General features: G+C 41.8%; 1 protein-coding gene across 19 annotated transcripts in view; it reads right to left on the bottom strand.

The window, feature by feature from the left end:
• The window catches only part of LOC147120019 (poly(rC)-binding protein 3), a 319,465-nt gene that overhangs the window by 138,041 nt on the left and 158,163 nt on the right, over nucleotides 1–23,261 (bottom strand). For 2 of the 19 annotated variants that reach the window (XM_085985514.1, XM_085985511.1), the window contains exon 1: nucleotides 4,869–5,008. The exons of the other annotated variants lie outside the window; for them this stretch is intronic. The gene's annotated coding sequence lies outside the window, so the exon portion shown is untranslated. Of the gene's footprint in view, nucleotides 1–4,868; nucleotides 5,009–23,261 lie in introns of those variants that run through there. 19 annotated transcript variants of the gene reach the window in all.

The following is a 23,261-nucleotide window of genomic DNA, read 5'->3' on the forward strand; positions in this document are numbered from 1 at the left end:
AAATATACCTCTACACTTCCAATAAATTTTAAAAAATCATTTAAAATGACATTTAATTAAATATTTAAAACAAATTAATTTTTTGAAAAATAAATTTACATGTTTTAAAGGAGCTAAAAATAAACTTACCTTATTTCACAGGTTTTTAAAATGTATAAATTGATAAAAAATGTATTTGTTTTTTTTAAACTCTTAGGCTGGTAAAGCAGGCCTTATGCCTGCTTTTACCAAGCGTAAGAATTTCACGAGCATTCGCTGGACAGAAACTCTCCTCCTGCGGATGCCCTCTTTCCGGGGATTCAGATCATCTGTGAAGAGAATTCTTGACAGATCGCAAGTTCCGGGTTTTAGCGCATGCCTAAACCCAGAACTTGCGAGGCCCTTACAAGTGCGTGTGCACCTCGATCGCACCTGTAGGGGCTGCAAAATACGGCCGAATGTGTTTCCAGAGCAAAACAAGTGGGTTAAGTGGTTTCCATTTGCTTTGCAATCAAAACTTACTTCTATATAAAAAAAAAGGCAAAATCTCTGAACAGTTTCTCTATAATGCCAATTTCAGCCACCAACAGGAATGTGAATTCTACCACCAATACAGAGAAACTAAACATGCAATGAAATAAATTTGACGTTACCAGTCAAATCTTAGATGAAAATTCAGAGACTTAACATTTGAAATGCAGATCTGCCTATCCATCGTAGTTCCATCCCCAAAACCAAGGTCTCTGTCTTTTCAGGAGGTTCAAGACGACATTAAGGATCCCATGGTAATCTTCGAAGAACAAGGAGCTTCTTGGCCATCACTCGCCCCACCACCCCCCTCAACCATCACCAAAAAGATTTAAGCTGGCCCTTGATATCACTACTGTATGTGGGGATCTTGCTGAGCACAGAATTTTCTGTAACTTAATCCACAGTTGTTTCTTGACAAGCAATGAATGCTATTCTAGAATAGACTACTTTCACTCCATTTATATTCACAAAACTTTTAGGATTTACTTACATCTTTAAGTTGTTTTTTTACAACATATACCTTTTCATACCAGATTTTCCTTCAAAATATTTCAATACAAAATTTTTATTTCAATTAGCGACCCACAAATTTAATGATCAGTAAAATGATCCAGCCACCTAAAAGGCCAGTTTTAATTCCTAGATGCCTGCAAATTTAACTCACTTACTTGCTGCAACAAGTGTCTGCAATTGTGAAGTAATAATTCAACGCTTGAAAAAAACCCAGTATTTTCTTCACTAAATCACTTAAAGCCAAGGGATTCATATCTCTCCGCAAACAGTTTTCCTAAACCACAAGAGGGCACACCACATATTTCTCTTCATCTGAACAGGTTATATTTAATCTAAACTGAACTGTTGCATCCAACTTTGGGTTTACTCCTAAATGATAAGGAAATAAGAGAATAACAGGCGTTATTGCAATGAAAGTCACAAAACATTCAGCCCCAATTAAGTGTTCACCAATATCTCCTGAAACAAAAAAATAGAATAATGTTCTGCAGAAAAATCTCGCAACATTGGTCCTGATGACTTACACTTGCCCACAGACTTTCTATGGACTTTTGCACTGGAAAGCCCTGCAGCGGGTAGTCAAAACTGCCCAACGCATTACCGGCACCCGGCTACCGACCATAGAGCACATATACCAGAAACGCTGTTTACGGAGGTCACGGACCATCATCAAAGACCCTACCCACCCCAGCCACAGTCTGTTCGCCCTCCTGCCATCTGGGAGACGCTACAGATGCATTTGCACCCGTACGACCAGATTTAGGAACAGCTTCTTTCCCAGGGCTGTCATCCTACTGAACTCCACAAATAAACTCTAAAGCCTGCACATCTGCCAATGCACTTTATTATGGTTATATATGTTTATGTTAATGTATTACAAGCCAAATGTATGTTGAATGTTTAAATGTCTTAATCTAAATGTACACTCTCGGGAGCCGCAAGCCTACATTTCGTTGTACTGCACTTGTGCACTAACAATGACAATAAAGTTGATTATGATTATGATTATGATGGAACTTGCTGTGATTAGAAAGCATTTCAGCACAGCACCCTCTACAGGGGATCTGGGACCTGTGTGAACAGGACAAGCACAATCAAATTGAGGCATCCTTAGTGACAAGAGTCTGAACCAGAAAGTGTCAGTTAGAATAGTTAATTCAATGCCAAATCATGTACAGAAAGCAAAAGAGGGAAAGAAAGATGGAATTGAAAGAAATAAGACACACTGTTTAAAAATATTTTTTTTTAATTTTTTGGAAACTAAATTAAAATCTGAAGGAATGAGACTTCACACTTCTCAAAATCATAGAATGGTTACAGCACTGAAGGCGGCCATTCAGCCCGTCCTGGCTCTTTGCAAGAGCACTTCAGCTAGTCCCACTCAAACATAGGAGCAGGAGTAGGTCATTCGGCCCTTTGAGCCTACTCCACCATTCAATATGATTATGGCTGATCCTCTATCTCAATACCATATTCCCGCTCTCTCCCCATACCCCTTGATGCCTTTTGTGTCACTGCCTTGCCCTTTCCCCGTAGCCTGCAAAAAAATTTCCGTCAGGTACTTATCCAACTCCCTTTTGAAAGCCACGATTGAATCTGCCTCCACCACCCTTTCAGGCAGTGCATTCCAGATCCTAACCACTTGCTGCGTAAAAAAGTTTTTCCTCATGTCGCCTTTAGTTCTTCTGCCAATCACCTTAAATCTGTGACCTCTGGTTTTTAACCCTTCCACCAATGGGAACAGTTTCTCTGTCCAGGCCCAAAGCCTATTTTATGTAAGAAACCGTCCCAGCATTTGAATATCAGCACAAAACATTAAACACAGTAACGGCGAGAATGGGATTAATGTTAATTTTCACTGACAGAGGTTGTTTGGGTGTAATTAACACTTATCACACCATTAAAAGGGTACTTACACTGGAATGAACACACCCCAACTTTCTGGCGTGCTTAGTGGGTATCATGCGAGTACAGCAACTTCCAAGTCATTCCACGTATAGCGCAGCTTCTGGAGGAGCAGGGCACCTCAGACAGCAACTTCCTGAATTCTGCATTTAACTGCACATGTGCAGTTGTCGAATTTGCACTTAAATAACTGAGCGCTGTTAGCCTCATCGTTATTTTTACTGCAAAATCCAGAATATTGTTTAGATTCCAGCTTTCCTTACTGTCTGTTGTCTCATGTAAATTCCTTACAGTATACAGCCTCACAATGCAAGTAAGGTTACAGGAATTGCCCCTCGTCCTATTGAGCACAACTTGTAATTTCAGAGAAAATATAAAATGTGCACTGATTATTTGCAATTGGGTAATGTTTAGCTTTACATCCAGCATTTGAAATCTCAGAAAAATGATGATCACAATTGATCTGATCAGGATTATCTTCCCTACAATGTGGCGTCAGTTGGCACAGGTACAAGTGAGGCAGATTAGGGTCAAGAGAGATTCAGTGCTCATAATCTTTTCTTCTCTGGGTTAGTCCATAACATCTAGCCAAGTGTATTACCAGGCTGTTATACAAACAAGGGGTTCCGAAAGGCGATGGAACTGCTGAGGCCCAACTTTAACAGTTGGTGTAGCCGAGAGACTGAATTACAGGCTATATCTGTTCCCACCTGCTATTATATATGCATGGAAACTAAGTAATTTTATATTTTAAAACAGCTTCCTTAATTTCTATTACCTTCAAACTGCTGGATTTCTACCTTTCACTGCATTCTCAGTAAAAATGAGACTAGACCAGTGGAAAATCTCTCTACATTTTTATCTTTGTATGATGGGAAGGACTAATGACAACAATTACATGGGTTGTCACTGTCTGTACATTATATCTTATTATTCAGTTACATTTCCCTGATTGCCTTATCCATTTCAAATTCTCAAATCATATCATAGTGACAATCACACAAACACTAAGCAGGTGCAGTCAACTATTTCACAAACTAATGCACTGAATATGTGGTAAACTTACCCAACCAACATGTAATTGCACTCGTCATCTTAATCATTCTGTATATTGTTTCTAATCAAGGTAAATGTTTAGTCTGTAATGTAGATGCCATGTTATGCATCACCCAATAATACTGCAAATTAGCTGTCTGCATCTTTTAATTTCACTTCAGCTAGCTATCTAGACAAAATGTAACTCAGGATATTGCAGTACCATTTCTCAAGTCTTTTCTGCTCCTAGAAACCAACAGAGTCAATTTGAGACAACTGTCCTCACCAGTCGCCTTCGGCACCAACATGTAGCTTCTGCAAAAATAGAATTGTTGACAATGGTTTCAGGTATACCATCTTTCAAAAACACAATTCTTTCTTTCAAACTGCCTTGTTTAACTGTGTGCAAAGGCCTGAGGTCTTTGAACGTGCTTCTACACAGCACATACTGTGCAACAAGGGCTATGCCGAGTAATAACCGGTTTCTCAAAAATCTGCTTTTCTTTCATTTAAAAGAAAACTGTGTCTAGCACTCCACTTGAATCTGGCAACAGAGATGAGCTACAAGCTGATTTAGTTTCCATCACAAGAATAATATTACGGCTTCCTTCTGGAGAATGTTAACCTTTTCATTAATTTGTCACTGAACCCGAATAAACTACTTTGACAAGAAATGTTCTTTAATCTAGATTATGCTTGGGTTAGCATTTCCATGAAAGGCAGATTAAAATGTCCACTCAATAAGTGTATTACAACCTATTTAATCATTAATGGAACTACTTGGCCTAAACACAGAAGTACTTAAAGGAAAAGTGTAAGGAGTGATCATTTGCTCTCTTTGGTACAACAACATTTTAATCTCAAGAAATATTGCTTCAAATTTAGAAGCTAATTTTAGCACTAACCTGGATACCCTCAAGTAGGGTCTGCCTCCTTGTTAGAATGTTCCTGTGATATAAATTATAGGCAGCATCCCAAAGCAGCTTAACTGTAAACAGCAAGGGGGGTTATTTTAGAATGGCCCAGAGGGCTGCCTGACCACTAGCTTCCACATGACAGACCGGGAATGCAGATTTCCACCCCTTAACTAGCCTTTCCTGGTCAGATGGATTTGAAGTGGCAATGAGGTCAGTCTGAACTCATCTTCCCCCACACAGTTTTCAGTGGAACTGTTCAGAGACATGCAGGATAATCCCCCATAATTGACATCTAAGCAGCCTAGGAGGGAAATAAACCAAACTCAGGCTATCCAGGTCATCTGTTCAAATGAAGATTTTTTAAAAAGCATAAGAAATGTATTGAATATCATTTTCTTTTAAAGATCAAAAACTCAGACCCACACACTTCACTTCCCCTTTAACTAAAGCATATTTTACACAAGGGATTAGATTTCAATAAAACAAAGATGCAGCTTCTGAAGCTCAACATGGGGTTAGCTAAATTTAGTGTGCTGAGCATTAAAAAACACATAATTTGGAAGCATTTTATGCTGGAATCAGAAATTCAACAGAGTAAATGGGAAGTGATTTACACTTGGATTGCATGTATAACTTTCTGGATTTGACTGTTTATTCAACTCCTGTAACCACTGTAGTCATAAGACTGCTTGCTGTCTGCAGCAAAATATCCACAATGGCCATTTAAAAGTATTTGAAGAAGTTGCACCATTACTGGGTGGATGTGTGTACAATTGCCTTAGGAACACACTATTAAGTACCCCTAGAACCTGCAGGTATGGACTATCCACATCACTCACCAATTGTTAACAATGCTTTATGGTTTAATAAAAGTACATTTATTTGATTAATATGGAAGAATAAGCATCTCTAATCATTGTAAAAATAATTAACTTTCGGCAGCAGACTAAATCTCCATTACTTTCATATTTACAACAATATAAGCCCCCACAAAATGCACGTTCCTTCATTTAGATTATAAAAGTGCTCCTATGACTGGCAAGGTACCTACCATGAGCATGATGCTAGAGACGCAGGACAGTGTGAAACTTAAAAATGCCACAACAGTGCATGTGGTGTTGTTTCACCACACTATCCCAGAAAACCTACACTATAATAGAGCCCAGCACTTACCCAAATAATTTGTGTAAATATATTGAAAGTAGTCTAAAATTTATGAGCTCTTTCCGAACTTACACATATGCACAGGTACTAAGTGATTCTTTTTCCTGCCCCCTCCCCAAAACTGCTGTTTCAACAAAACAAAGTCCACTCACAACTCCACCCCCTCCGCACAAGTCAACATATTGCAGCAGTGCTGAGTGAGCATTCACCACAAGTTTAGCTGTATTAGTGTCTGTTCTTACCAGGCAGTATATTTGCTATACACATGTCCAATAGGGGGAGATAATCCAGAATTGAAAAGGACTTTAAGCACCAAGCAATGCTGATTTATACTGCAGCTGCCAGTTAGCATTTTCACATGCACAAGACAAGACAAAACCGTATCACTGTGGCCTCTACATCAGTGGTTTTTGTTGTATCCGTGTGTTAATGGAGACACGGAATGCAGGAGTTGGTTTCACAGGTGTTTACTGAACAAAGTCTGGAGGTGAACTAACAGATACAAGACATTATACAGGCTTATATAGCCCGAGTGGCCATTACCGGCATTACAGTACACAGGGGGCTCTTAAAGGCACATACACCACAGTTTTCTTGTGCTTTTTCTATAATGAAAGCACTTAATGAATGCTTCTCACTTCAAAGTAATGCACCTAGGTATCTGGCACCACATGTGGCTTTCATTGAAAGTTAAGTTAATCTGTTTGAATGATTATGTTGAAAAAGGCACTGAAAACAATCTCAGCTAGCCACCTCTACACTCAAGAAACAATTCAGCTTAACACTTCCAATCATCAAAATCATTCTATTTTCTAGCCCCATTACTAGTGATTTGAGAAATCTATCCCCATCAATAATGAAATACTATAAAATTATTCATTTAATAAGTTAAGACGTACCTAGATTTACTCAGGCGCAAGAGTTGGCAAAACTGGCATTAAATACTATTACAACAGCATTAGAGTTTCCAGCTCAGGGTTTTAAATAGCTTTCTTCCCTTCTCTCCTGAGGCAGTGACTCATGATGTGGTACATTTCCATGGGGACGAGCTGTCCTACTTCATCAGTATAGCAGTGCATTTACCTCATGAGCCAGATTTTCCCCTCTTAGTTATCTGTCCTGTATGCTGCCATTACTAGTCTTAGACCATTAGTGCAGCCACCAGTTTGTCAGTGCTGGCTGGTGGGGATGGGGGAGAAGAGAGAAGGGATGAGGTAGCAGCACTGGTGATAGGGGTGAATGGAGTAGTGAGGCATCCTAGGTTGTGTCAAAACTGGGGTGTACATTATCCAAGGCGGGGGGGGGGGGGGGTGGAGAGAGAAAGGGGGTCACAGCAGTGTTTCTGCATTGGGGGCAGGTATCAGTGTCTGGCAGCACTGAGGGAGGGATCTCAGGATATAGCAGCACTTGGGAGGAAATCCCAGGGACCATGACTTTTTTTTGGGGGGGGAAAGGAGAGAGTAATACTAGGGTTTCTTAGTACTGGGGTTCAGGCTGAAGGTTCCGCATTCCGGTATCACAGCAGGGAGTTGTCGTCCCAGGTCAGTACTGGGAGAGGACCCTTGGGTTTGACAGCATGGAAGTGGGGTGAGTATAGAGAGGCCAAGTACTGGATACATTCGATGGGGAAATTGCAGAATCTGGGAGCATCTGGGAAATGGTACCCCCAAGTGTTTTGACCAAATGCCACACCGCATCTTTGGTCAACAGAACAGGTTCGTGTTTTTTTTTTATTAAACAAAAGGAACTGTTTTTCCAAGTGTTTGGAAAGACAAAACAAATTACATTAACAGTAATATGAAAAAAATTATATAAAACATCACTTCCTTATGGACTCAAAGCAATTTTATGACCGGAAGGATGTGTTGGAGCTGGAGCAGAAGGGGATTAGATACCTCAACACCAATTTGAAAATCCTAGGCTTTTCACCAAATAGAATACGTCCATTTCCACAAAAGTCTAATGGCATATGGTCAATGCCAGGAATCAAGTTAAGAAATCTATTCCATAATATAGTAAAATAATAAGCAATACGAGAATTACCACGGCATTAAACAATGTTCAGTAAAGAACCTTACTGCACTAGAAATGAAAATGTTCATCCTTTCTCCAGCTTAATATACAGAATTACAGGCTAAAGCATCTTAAAAGTGCAGCACTCTGAAGGTCGCTGGGAACTATCAATTTGAATGTGGCTAGGAGGGGCAAGTCCATCAATCCAAGGACAAAAGCCGCATTACCAAAAAAGGAACTGCATCAATAATGGATAGTTAAGCTGAGTATACCTTACAGGCTCTTCTTTTTATGCCAAGCCCTTTGAAAGTGCCACGAGACACAGTAAAACGGAATAATCAGCCACAATAGCTAGACACCGCTTGCATAAATATACCTATGACACAAAGCAACACAGCCATTTCATGACATACCTCAGGGTAGCAATGCTATGCTCCTATCCACAGTGATTTCAAGTAATCACTTAACTATTACGCTGCTAAAATATTTCAATAATAGTTTTAACAATTGGTCAGAATTGAAAAAAGCTAATGGTTCGTCCTTTTCACTTCCACTTTTCACCATGCAACAATTGATTTGAGACTTCAGTGCAGTGCTGAGGGAGTGCTACGTTGTTGAAAGTGCAGTCTTTCAGATGAGACGTAGAACCAAGGTGCAATCTGTTCAGGTGAATGCAAAAGGTCCCATATTCAAAAAAGGAGCAGTGCATCAAAAGTCCTCAACCACCAAAAAAATCTGACTGGATATCACATTTGCTGTGTGTAACAAGCTGCCACATTTGCCTAAATAGCTAATGGTACTTCATTGGTAGTGTAGTGCTTTTGAGGCCGATGACGCTGCAATATAAATGCAAGCGGTTTTCCTCCTTAAAATTCTCTAGAACTGGATGCTGAGGGGTCCACAGGTGTATGGTGGAGATTCACCCCGAATATTTTATGTTTCCTCCTTCCAGGAAAAACACTAGGCTTCTGCACCACTCCTCACCACACTAAAATAGCTCAGGATGATAATTCACCATGTAGGGAAGCCTAAGTACAAGCATAGCATTCTGTGGTATAGCTTTTTGGAGCACTAAAATGCTGTGTCACCAAATTTGTCATATGAACATTTTTTGAGACAGAGAGATGGGGGTGGAGGGGGGGGGGGTGTGGAGGAGAGAGAACATAAGAACATAAGAAATAGGAGCAGGAGTAGGCCAATCGGCCCCTCGAGCCTGCTCCACCATTCAATAAGATCATGGCTGATCTGATCCTAACCTCAAATCTTCTATCACTCTGCATCCACCCGAACCCATGTGATCTCCCGGGAGAGGCGAAAAACCAGATAAAGACCCAATGGCCAATTTGGGAGAAAAAAATCTGGGAAATTCCTCTCCGACCCATCTAGGCGATCGAAATTCTTCCAGGAGATCACTCTGTCCCTATATTTTCTACAGTACTTACCTTCTGTAAAGGCGATCTCCACCCCAGCCAGGAACAGGAATAAAACCATCTCCTGAAATCTAACAGAATTAGAACACAGTAGGAGCAGAACAAGGCTACACGGCCCCTGGGCCCGCTCCACTACCCACAGGGCCATGACCATTCCGAACCCAGACTCATGTCCAATTTCCTGCCCGCTCCCCGTAACCCTTTATTCCCTTTACTTCTAGGAAACTATCTATTTCTGTTTTAAATTTATTTAATGATGTAGCTTCCACAGCTTTCTGGGGCAGCAAATTCCACAAACCTACCACCCTCTGAGTAAAGAAGTTTCTCCTCATCTCAGTTTTGAATGAGCAGCCCCTTATTTTAAGATTATGCCCCCTAGTTCTAGTTTCACCCATCATTGGGAACATCCTCACCGCATCCACCCGATCAAGCCCCTTCACAATCTTATGTTTCAATAAGATCGCCTCATTCTTCTGAACTCCAATGAGTAGAGTCCCAATCTACTCAACCTCTCCTCATATGACCACCCCCTCATCCCCGGGATTAACCGAGTGAACCTTCTTTGTACTGACTCGAGAGCAAGTATGTCTTTTCTTAAGTATGGACACCAAAACTGTATGCAGTATTCCAGGTGCGGCCTCACCAATACCTTGTACAACTGCAGCAATACCTCCCTGTTTTTATATTCCAACCCCCTAGCAATAAAAGCCAACATTCCATTGGCCTTCTTAATCACTTGCTGCACCTGCATACTAACTTTTTGAGTTTCGTGCACCAGGACCCCCAGATCCCTTTGTACTACAGTACTTTCCAGTTTCTTGCCATTAAGATAATAACTTGCTCTATGATTTTTCCTGCCAAAGTGCATAACCTCACACTTTCCAGTATTGTATTCCATCTGCCAAATCTCTGCGCACTTACTTAGCCTGTCTATGTCCCTTTGCAGGTTTTTTATGTCCTCCTCACTCACTACTTTCCCTCCCATCTTTGTATCATCTGCAAACTTTGAGATGTTACACTCGGTCCCCTCCTCCAAATCGTTAATATAGATTGTAAAGAGTTGGGGACCCAGCACTGACCCCTGCGGAACACCACTAGTTACTGGTTGCCAATCTGAGAACGAACCATTTATCCCAACTCTCTGCTTTCTGTTAGAGAGCCAATCCTCCACCCACGCCAGAATATTACCCCCAATCCCGTGATTTTTTATCTTGAGCAATAATCTTGTGTGGCACCTTGTCAAATGCCTTTTGGAAGTCTAAATACACTACGTCCACTGGTTCCCCTTTATCCACCCTGTATGTTACTTCCTCAAAAAACTCAAGCAAATTTGTTAAACATGACTTCCCCTTCATGAAACCATGCTGAGTTTGCCCTATTAAATTATGTTTATCCAAATGTCCCGTTACTGTCTCCTTAATAATGGACTCTAACATTTTACCAACCACAGATGTTAGGCTAACAGGTCTATAGTTTCCAGCCTTCTGCCTACTACCCTTTTTAAATAAGGGTGTTACATTAGCAGTTTTCCAATCTGCCGGGACCTTTGCTGAGTCCAGTGAGTTTTGGAAAATTATTACCAATGCATCCACAATCCCTACCGCTACTTCCCTCAAGACCCTGGGATGCAAGCCATCAGGTCCAGGGGATTTATCCGCCTTGAGTCCCATTATTTTACCAAGTACCACTTCCTTAGTGATTTTAATCGTATTTAGTTCCTCCCCCCCTAGAGCCCCCTGTTTGTCCAGTGTTGGGATATTCTTAGTGTCCTCTACTGTAAAGACTGATACAAAATAATTGTTCAGTGTTTTTGCCATCTCCATGTTTCCCACCATTAATTTCCCGGTCTCATCCTCTAAGGGACCAACATTTACTTTAGCCACCCTTTTTCTTTTTATATAACTATAGAAACTTTTACTGTCTGTTTTTATATTTTTTGCTAATTTACTTTCATAATCTATCTTCCCTTTCTTAATCAATCTTTTTGTTATTTTTTGCTGTCTTTTAAAGACTTCCCAATCTTCCATCCTCCCACTAGATTTGGCTACCTTATATGCCCTTGTTTTTAGTCGGATACTATCCTTAATTACTTTACTTAGCCACGGATGGCTATCTTTTCTTTTACACCCTTTTTTCCTCAGTGGAATATATTTTTTTTGGAAGTTGTAAAATAACTCCTTAAATGTACACCACTGGTCATGTACCGTCTTACCCTTTAATCTATTTTCCCAGTCCACTCTAATTAATTCCGCTCTCATACCTTCATAGTCTCCTTTATTCAAGCTCAGCACGCTTGTTTGAGATCCAACCTTCTCACCCTCTAATTGAATATGGAACTCAACCATGTTATGGTCACTCATTCCAAGGGGATCCTTTACTAGGACATTTTTAATTAATCCTGTCTCATTACACAGGACCAAATCTAAGGTTGCTTGCCCCCTGGTCGGTTCAGTTACATACTGCTCAAGAAACCCATCCCTAATACACTCAATGAACTCTTCCTCAAGGCTGCTCTGCCCAATTTGATTTGTCCAGTTAATATGATAATTAAAATCCCCCATAATTATAGCTGTTCCCTTATTACAAGCCTCAACTATTTCCTGATTAATACTCCGTCCAACAGAGTTGCAACTGTTCGGAGGCCTATAGACTACACCCACTAGTGTTTTTTTCCCCTTATTATTCCTTACCTCCACCCAAACTGTTTCACTATCCTGCTCCTTTGACCCAATATCATTTCTCTGTATTATAGTGATTCCTTCCTTTATTAACATAGCCACCCCACCTCCTCTCCCTTCCTGCCTGTCCTTCCTGATTGTTAAATAACCTGGTATGTTTAATTCCCAGGCATGGTCACCCTGCAGCCATGTTTCTGTAATGGCCACAAGATCATACCCATATGTCATTATTTGTGCCGTTAACTCATTCATTTTGTTACGAATGCTACGTGCATTCAGATAAAGAACTTTCAAATATGTTTTGTAACACTTAGTTCCTGTTTTTTCCCTTTTTAGTACTTTACTTTTTACTCCATACCTTCTGTCCCTTCCTGACACATTCTGTTTTTTAATTCCCCCACTGCTACCTAAGTCTATGACCTTCTCTGTTGTCATTTCTATTATTTGCTCTCTAGAAACCTCCCCCCCACTAATTAGTTTAAAGCCCTCTCTACAGCCCTAGTTATATGATTCGCCAGGACTCTAGTCCCAGCACTGGCCAAGTGGAGTCCGTCCCAACAGAACAGCTCCCTCCTGTCCCAGTACTGGTGCCAGTGTCCCAAGAAGCAAAACCCATTTCTCCCACACCAGTCTTTGAGCCACGCATTTAACTCTTTAATTTTATTTATCCTAGCCAAATTCGCTCGTGGCTCAGGTAATAACCCAGAGATTATTACCCTTGAGGTTCTGTTTTTTAATTTGACCCCTAGCTGCTCATACTCCTTTAACAGAACCGTCTTCCTTGTCCTATCTACGTCGTTTGTACCAACATGGACCACGACAACTGGATCCTCCCCCTCCCACTGCAAGTTTCTTTCCAGCCCAGAAGAGATGTCCTTAACCCTGGCACCAGGCAGGCAACACAGCCTTCGGGACTCCCGCTCTTGACTGCAGAGAACCCTATCTATCCCCCTAATGATACTATCCCCTACCACTACAACATTTCTTTTTACTCCCTCCACTTGAATGGCCCCCTGTACCACGGTGCTGTGGCCAGGTTGCTCATCCTCCCTGCAGTCCCCGCTCCCGCCCTCACAGGGAGTAAGAACCTCGATCCTGCTGGACAAGAACAAGGGCTGCGTCTCCTTCAACACTACATCCTGGATCCCTGTACCTTCCTCACTCGTAGTCACACCGTCCTGTCCCTGACCACGGACTACATCTGCAGTAATTAACTTCATAGGTGTGACCATCTCCTGAAACATAGAGTCCAGGAACTTCTCCCCCTCCCTGATGTGTCGCAGTGTCCGAAGCTCGGTCTCAAGCTCCATAACATGGAACTTGAGTTCCTCTAGCAGCAAACACTTGTCGCAGATGTAATCACCGTTAGCCTCAATGGGGTTCACCGGCTCCCACATCTCGCAACAGTAACACATCACCTGCTCCATTCTATATAATTAATTAAATTTCTTATTATTAGTTATGAAGACCCTGCCCGGATATAGATGATAATATCACACCACTATTCAATAGGACTTACCAACTTAAAGGTATGAAAAAGAGAAGGAAGAAAACCAACCAACCAGCTGATCACCAACCTCCTCCTTGAATACTGTCTGTGGAGCCTGTTTGGTTGACTCGTCTCGCTGCTCCGCCTCCGCAGTGCTGTCTAAGCCTGGGAGTGGGGAATAAAACAGAGCAAAAAACACACCCTCACCTCCCACTTATCCGAACTCTCCCACTTAGCAAAACTCCAACAGCACTCAATGCACAAAGCACTCCGTTCACCGCACTAGCCCCTCCCCTTTTATACCTGGATTCTACTTCCTGTTTAAACTGCCCAAGAGTTTAAAAAACCCTTAAAAAATTAAACTTACTTCAAATAATTAACTTCTTAACACACTAAAATTCACAAAATACACTTAAATGATTTTTCTCCCACTTAGCAAAACTCCAACAGCACTCAATGCACAAAGCAGAGAGAGAGAGACAGAGAGAGAGACAGAGAGAGAGAGACAGAGAGAGACAGAGAGAGAGAGACAGAGAGAGAGACAGAGAGAGAGACAGAGAGAGAGACAGAGAGAGAGACAGAGAGAGAGACAGAGAGAGAGACAGAGAGAGAGACAGAGAGAGAGAGACAGAGAGAGAGAGACAGAGAGAGAGAGACAGAGAGAGAGAGAGACAGAGAGAGAGACAGAGAGAGAGAGACAGAGAGAGAGAGACAGAGAGAGAGAGAGACAGAGAGAGAGAGAGACAGAGAGAGAGAGAGACAGAGAGAGAGACAGAGAGAGGCAGAGACAGAGACAGAGAGGCAGAGACAGAGACAGAGAGACAGAGACAGAGAGAGAGAGACAGAGAGACTCCCATACCTACTAGGGGAAGAGAGAAATTGTGTAACACTAGCAGCACACTGTTACAGCTTGCCATAAACAGAGGGACAACCACTAAATATAAGAGTATATATAAATTATATGAAAGTATGCTTATACGCTCAGGGATATATCTGTTTATACACTGTATGGATAGATCTGTATTTTTGTGTGTACAAACATGAATGTTTTTCGATGCTTTGGCAACATAAGATGTAACTTGTCATGCCAATAAAGCGATTGGAATTGAATTGAGAGAGAGAGAGAGAGAGAGACAGAGAGAGAGAGAGAGAGAGAGATGAAGAGTACAGACCCTGAATTCCTAAAAGCTATAAAAGACATTGATATAATTGTGTTAACAGAAACATGGTGCCAAAAGGACGTGCCGACCCACTGTCCTCCAATGTACCATGAAATCATTGTGCCCTCAGTAAAGAACACTAAAACACGCAAGGGCAGAACCTCCGGGGGAATATTGGTGTGGTATAAGGGAGAACTGGACAAACACATCTCACCGGTAAAACAGGGAAAATCACACGTATGGCTAAAACTAGATAAAAATATAGGAATAGCAAAAAAAGATGTTTACTTATGTGCGATCTACATACCTCCAATAGAATCGCCATATTTCGAAGAGGAGTTATTTGATACTCTCCACATGGAAATCAGCCATTTCCAGGCCCAAGGAAAGGTGATAATATGTGGGGACCTAAATGCAAGGACCGGTTGTGAACCTGACTTCATAGACCCACAGGGAAACAACCATGTGTTTGGCCAGACCCCTTTAGATGTCACACCAGCCATCGCAAATCGGAACAACCTTGATCGTGAAATAAATAAAAGCGGTAGGGAGGTAGTGCAACTCTGCCGAGCCTTAGGCCTGTACATAGTTAACGGTAGGTTCAGAGGGGACTCCCTAGGGAGACTCACATACTCAACTCTTGGGTCTAGTGTGGTGGACTATACAATCACTGACCTGGACCCCTGCGATATCAACTCATTCACTGTCAGGCAGCAATGCCAAGGACTAATCTCCCCCATATATAAAAGTGGAAACAAATCAGACCCAAATAACTACCGCGGCATCTGTGTCAACAGTTGTCTAGGGAAGTTATTCTGCAGTATTCTAAATAGTAGATTACTTGATTTTCTTAACAAACATAATATCCTCAGAAAAAACCAAATAGGCTTTCTTCCAAAACACCGCACAGCCGACCATATCTATACCCTTCACACCCTCATTGGAAAACATATACACCAAACAAAAAATGGGAAAATATTCGCCTGTTTCATCGACTTCAAGAAAGCCTTTGACTCTATATGGCACGAAGGGCTCTATTATAAACTTCTTCAGTGTGGAATAGGGGGCAAAGTCTATGACCTTATTAAATCAATGTATCTGAAAAACAAATGCGGGGTCAAAATTGGAGACAAACGCACCGATTTCTTCACCCAGAGAAGAGGCGTCCGGCAGGGCTGCAATTTGAGCCCGACCCTGTTCAACATATACATAAATGAATTAGCAGACATGCTGGAGCAAAGCGAGTCACCAGGTCTCCGTCTCCTGGATGGAGAAGTGAAATCCCTGTTCTATGCGGACGACCTGGTTCTGCTGTCTCCCACAGAACAGGGATTACAGCAACAACTAGACCTACTCGACAAATACTGCCAAAATTGGGCTCTAACAGTAAATCTAAAGAAAACCAACATCATGATTTTTCAAAAAAGGCCCAGATGTCAGGAAAACAAATACCAGTTTACCCTCAGTGATACCACTATAGGACACACTATGAGCTACACCTACCTTGGTCTAACTATTACAGCATCAGGGAGCTTCAGCATAGCAGTGAATGCACTAAAAGAAAAAGCCCGAAGAGCCCTATATGCAATAAAAAGAAAATTCTACAACATCCAAATCCCAATCAAAATCTGGCTCAAAATATTTGACAGCATAATCCTGCCCATTGCACTGTACGGTAGTGAAGTATGGGGCCCGCTAAATCACCAAAGCTACACTAAATGGGAAAAACACAATAGAAGCCCTACATGCAGAATTCTGCCGAAGCATCCTTCGCACCCAAAGAAAAACACCAACAAATGCATGCAGAGCCGAACTAGGCAGATACCCACTGATAATAAACATCCAAAAACGAGCACTAAACTTCCTAAATCACCTCAAATCTAGCTCCCCAGACACCCTTCATTTCAAAGCCTTTCAGACCCAAGAGCTAAACCCAGAAAAGAGTCCCCTGAGTCAGCTGCTACTGAAACTAAGTACTCAGCCCCAGACCAACACAGCCGTCCAAACACCAATCCGAGTGAACCAAATCATTAAAAAATGCAAAGAAACCTACCTGGAACATTGGAACAAAATAACCGAAAGCCAAAGCAGATTAGAATGTTACCGGGCCCTAAAAAGAGAATATAAACTGGCAGACTACCTCACGACCATCAGAGACACAAAACAGAGACAGACCCTCACCAGGTACAGACTAAGCGACCACCAACTGGAAATTGAAAAAGGCAGATACAAGAAATCCTGGCAGCCTAGAGAGAATAGAATATGCGATCAATGTCTGGCCGGCGAGGTTGAAACAGAGATGCATTTCCTCCTAAAATGCAAAAAATTCAACACATCAAGAAACATATTATTCAACAAGCTAAGCCAAACAACCCCAGATTTCAAGGAATTGGATGACCTGTCAAAATTGAGATTAGTCCTAGGAGAAGGAGACAGACCATACCTTGGGGCCAAATATGTAACAACATGTCACAACCTGAGGACTGTTTAAAATTAATATTGAACGTACCAAATGAAGTACAAAGACTGTTTAAAATTAATATTGTTTAAAAGTAATATTGTATGTACCCAACAAATGTCAAATCGATTGACACCTACAGAATGTTGGAAAACTGTACCTTTTTGCTATGTAAGCTTTGGCAATATGGTTCTCTGTAAACTTTCATGCCAATAAAGCATTTGAATTGAATTGAATTGAATTGATTGACAGAGAGAGACAGAGAGAGAGAGACAGAGAGAGAGACAGAGAGAGAGAGACAGAGAGAGAGAGACAGAGAGAGAGAGACAGAGAGAGAGAGAGAGACAGAGAGAGAGAGAGACAGAGAGAGAGAGAGACAGAGAGAGAGAGAGACAGAGAGAGAGAGAGAGACAGAGAGAGAGACAGAGAGAGAGACAGAGAGAGAGAGAGACAGAGAGAGAGAGAGAGAGACAGAGAGAGAGAGACAGAGAGAGAGAGACAGAGACAGAGACAGAGACAGAGACAGAGACAGAGACAGAGACAGAGAGACAGAGACAGACGGGGGAGCGCGAGGGAGGGCGCGAGAGAGGGCACGAGCGAGGGAGCGAGTGAGAGAGAGAGCGAGAGACAGACAGAGACAGAGACAGCGAGCGAGGGCGCGAGCGAGGGCGCGAGAGACAGAGAGAGACAGAGAGAGACAGAGACAGAGAGAGAGTGAATGCACTAAAAGAAAAAGCCCGAAGAGCCCTATATGCAATAAAAAGAAAATTCTACAACATCCAAATCCCAATCAAAATCTGGCTCAAAATATTTGATAGTATAATCCTGCCCATTGCGCTGTATGGTAGTGAAGTATGGGGCCCACTCAATCACCATAGCTACACTAAATGGGAAAAACACACAATAGAAGCCCTACATGCAGAATTTTGCCGAAGCATTCTTCGCACCCAAAGGAAAACACCAACAAATGCATGTAGAGCCAAACTAGGCAGATACCCACTGATAATAAACATCCAAAAACGAGCACTAAACTTTCTAAATCACCTCAAATCTAGTTCCCCAGACACCCTTCATTTTAAAGCCCTCCAGACCCAAGAGCTGAACCCAGAAATGAGTCCCCTGAGTCAGTTGTTACTGAAACTAAGTACTCCTACCCAGCCGGACCCTGACCAGTCCCAGACCAACACTGCTCTCCAAACACCAATCCGAGTGAACCAAATCATTAAACAATGCAAAGAAACCTACCTGGAACATTGGAACAAAATAACCAAAAGCCAAAGCAGGTTAGAATGCTACCAGGCCCTAAAAAGAGAATATAAACTGGCAGACTATCTCTCGACCATCAGAGACACAAAACAGAGACAGACCCTCACCAGATACAGACTAAGCGACCACCAACTGGCAATTGAAAAAGGAAGATACAAGAAATCCTGGCAACCTAAAGAAAATAGAATATGTGATCACTGTCTGGCCGGCGAGATTGAGACAGAGGTGCACTTCCTCCTAAAATGCGAAAAATTCAACAAAACAAGAAACATATTTTGACAAGCTCAGCCTTACAACCCCAGATTTCAAAGAATTGGATGACCTGTCAAAATTAAGAATAGTCCTGGGGGAAGGAGACAGACCATATCTTGGTGCCCAATATGTAACAACATGTCACAGCCTGAGAAACAGTGAGTGACTAACGAGCACACCCATAGCATATATACTCTAAAAATGTTTAAATCAATACCGAATATACCCAACGACTCAGTATTAATTTAAACAGTCGTTGGGTACATTCGGTATTGATTTAAACAATGGTCAACGACTGTTTAAATTAATACTGTCTGTACCCAACGAAGGTCAAAATTGTTTGACACCTACAGAATGTTGGAAACCTGTACTTTTTTGTTATGTAAGCTTTGGCAATATGGTTCCCTGTAAACTTTCATGCCAATAAAGCATTTGAATTTGAGAGAGAGAGACAGAGAGTCATATTGGGCAGAAACAACAAAAACCCAAAGCAAACTCAATTGCTACTTGGCCCTAAACAGACAATACAACATGGCTGATTACCTGACCATGGTAAAGGATAGCAAACTGAGAAAAACTTTGACCATGTACAGACTTAGTGAACATAACCTGGCGATCGAAAAAGGTAGACACAGACAGACCCGGCTACCAAGAGAGGACAGGATATGCTCTCACTGCAGTCAGGGAGTGGTGGAGACAGAGATGCACTTCCTCACAGCTTGTAGAAAATATCAGGGCATAAGGGAGAATTTCTACCCAAAATTCACAAAAATATGCCCGGATTTCAGAAATTTGAATGACGACCAAAAACTCCCATACCTACTAGGGGAAGAGAGAAATTGTATAACACTAGCGGCACACTATGTTACAGCTTGCCATAAACAGAGGGACAACCACTAAATATAAGAAGAGTATACAGGTAGACTATCCTTTATCCGAAAACCTCGGGACCAGCGGTGTTTCGGTTTTAGGAAAATTTCGGATTTCGGAAGGTGCGCGAAAACACTTCGGTTTTCAGAGGTAATTCGGTTTTCGGGAGTGCGGATAAAGGATACACTATCCCTTATCCGAAAGGGTGGGATAAATAACTACTATAAATACTGTAGTTACAGGGATAAATACTGTAGTACAGTTTATTTGTAAGGAAAACATTCAGTAAAACTTCAAACATGTACAGGTACAAACTAAGCTAAATACCTGTACATAAACGTGCAATAAAAGGTACATTACATCTGGCTTGAGGATCTTGGAGAAGATGGTACATCAGTGTTGTCATCATTGTCATCAGGTTGGAGTTGGACATCTGAAGATGGGCCAGGAACAGGATTCTCAAGTGATGAAGCATGACTACGACAGACGGCCTTTTTAAAGACTTCTTCCAGTGTCATCTGTCTCATTAACATTGGTTTCTGTCTAAGCAGTCTCTCTTTAATTGAGTAAACTTGCATAATCTCTTGCTCACTGATAAATGCACGTTTTTCAAGGCCAGCAATTAACTGATCACACATTGTCACCATATCGTCTATGGGGATTTTTTCACCTGGTGTTCACAATGTCATCATCATCATCACTACTGTCCTCATGCTTGTCTTTATTTAACACCATTTCAGCAATTTCCCCATCACTCAATGAATTCACAACAGGTGCATCATTGTCAATGTTCAGCACTTCTTCGATGTCAGCTTCCTCTAACGTATTTACACTTTCAGATGATAAACCTTTGGCGTAAGTGAGGAGGTTTGATATCATCATCTTCTCCTGACTGACAGGAAATCCTTCAAACTCGTCATCTGCAGGTCCATCTTCATGAAACATCGTTGAAGGCCAAAGTCTGTGCCAAGCATTTGTTAATGTTGGTTTGTCAACATCGTTCCAAGCATTAGCAACTGCATAAATGGCATCCTTAACATTGAATTCTTTCAGGAAGCTTTGGATTCCTTCGCCTCTGTTGATTGCACCAAGCATAGAGTTCAAAAAAACGTCTTTATACTTGCTCTTCATGGAGCGTAAAATTCCTTGGTCACAAGGCTGTATTAAAGATGTCACATTAGGGGGAAAGTTAATGCCGAAAACATAACTTTTCACAAGAAGTTCAGGAGGGGGATGTGCGGAGCAGTTGTCCAGGAACAATAAAATTTTGCAGTTTTCTTCCAGTCCAACTTGCCTGCAATGAGATCGTGTCGCTGGTACGAAGTGGTTATTGAACCAGTGAGAAAATATTCCTCTGGTTACCCATGCTTTCCTGCTCGCATAATAATGCACAGGTAAATTGCATACACCTTTCAAACATCTCGGAAGTTGGCTTTTTCCAATCACTACCAACTTTAACTTGTGTGTGCCTGCAGCATTGGCACACCCAAGAACAGTCAACCTGTCCTTAGCATCCTTAAAACCTGCTGGTGCACTCTCATCAGCCGTTGCTAATGTTTTTCTAGGAACGTAGCGCCAGAACAGAACTGTTTCATCAGCATTGTAAATTTGTTCAGGACCGAGGTTTTCATCCGATATTATTTTTGCAAACTCATCTATGTAATTTTCAGCTGCTTCATGATCAGCAGAAGCTTTTTCACCACAGATTTTCAGATATCTTATACCATGACGCTTCTTAAATTTATGCAGCCAACCTTCTGAATATTCACACTCAACTTCAATGTTCAGTTCTTCATGGTATATTCTAGCTTGCTTCATGACCATCAAACCAGTCAGTGGCACACGTTCACCTCTGCGTTGTCGAATCCACTCAATCAGCACACGGTCAAGATCTTCATTTTTTGCCCTATGCAATGTTTTCCTAATTTTCATTAGTTTATGGTCATCACTGTCAGTGTAAAATTTCAACAACTTGTCTTTCTGTTTCTTTAAGTCATATACGGTGGTACTTCCCACACCATATTCTTCAGTAAGATGTCGCACAGACACACCACGATCAAGCTTCTGCAATAACTCCACTTTCTGCGATATCGATAATGAGCGATGCTTCCTTCTCTGCTTCTCACTGTTACCCATTGGGGTATCTGCAGCTCTTTTTAGCATTTTCACAAATTGTTAAAAGCCAGCAAATATCTAAGAGAGCTGCAAATATCTAAGAGAGCTGCAAATATCTAAGAGAGCAGCATAACACCTGCGTGGGTCAAGCATCGGCAGCGTCAGGTCATGCTTTGCGCCACTTTCGGCTTTCAGAGGTTTTCTGGTTTCGGATGTGCGGATAAAGGATGGTACACTATCTCTTATCTGAAATTGGGTGGGGTTCGGCCGGGGGGCCGGGGGTGGGGGTGGGGGTCGTGGTCGTGCGCATTTCGGTTTTCAGAAGTCATGCTTTGCTCCACTTTCGGCTTTCAGAGGTTTTCTGGTTTCGGATGTGCGGATAAAGGCTGGTACACTTACGCTGAGCGATTTCGGTTTTCAGAAGTGCGGAAAAATGCTACACTATCCCTTATCCGGCTAGGCCTGTAAGTCGTGCGCCACTCTGGTCATGTCGTGCGCACGACTTACGCTGACCGAAAAAACCTTCGGTTTTTAGAGGGTTTCGGTTTTCGGAAGTCCGGATAAAGGGTAGTCTACCTGTATATGATGCGCTATCAACAATACCAAAGACTACGAGATGGACTTAAATGAAGTAGGCTTTTATTGACTAAGAACTAGAGCATGCCTCTGCTAGTGAATCCATCCTAAGAGCTCCCGGGGGAAGGGTGGTGAGTCACCTTTATACCCGGGCTTAGGGGTGGAGCCAGGGGCTGAGACATGCCTGGACTTGTACAGGGTTAACAGTGGTTTACCACACAGGCATGTACAGGTTAACAGCGGTTTACCACAATATATAAATTATATGAAAGTATATTTATACACTCAGGGGTATATCTGTTTGTACACTGTATGGATAGATCTGTATTTTTGTGAACAAACATGAATGTTTTTCGATGCTTTGGCAACATAAGATGTAACTTGTCATGCCAATAAAGCGATTTGAATTGAATTGAGAGAGCGAGAGCCAGAGAGCGCGCGAGCCAGAGAGAGCGCGAGCCAGAGAGCGCGCGAGCCAGAGAGCGCGCGAGCCAGAGACAGAGACCACAGAGAGAGACACAGAGAGAGACACAGAGAGAGACTTACATTTCTAAAGCACCTTTCACAACCACTGGACTTCTCAAAGCACTTTACAGCCAGTTAAGTGCTTTTGGAGTGTGGTCACTGCTGTAATGTGGGAAATGGACAAACTAACTTTATCCTCAAGTCCAACAGAATATAATTTGGTAAATATGTAACAGAACATTAGACTGAAAGAACACTGACTTTTCTGGGATGGATTTCCAGGTTAAGAGTATTTGGTTAGGATCATATTCATGCTTTTCAGCTGTTGAATGAGTGGAAAGTCCACAGGAGCTGTGACAAGTTTTGATAATGAATGTATTTATATTAAATAGGTGTTGGCCTGTGAATAGTAGAGGCAGTTCTGGGAAAGGCAGCTATGATGTGT

This window comes from Somniosus microcephalus, chromosome 4 (assembly GCF_052327205.1).
Source record: "Somniosus microcephalus isolate GS21.2 chromosome 4, FLI_Smic_1.0, whole genome shotgun sequence".
Lineage (NCBI taxonomy): Eukaryota > Metazoa > Chordata > Chondrichthyes > Squaliformes > Somniosidae > Somniosus > Somniosus microcephalus.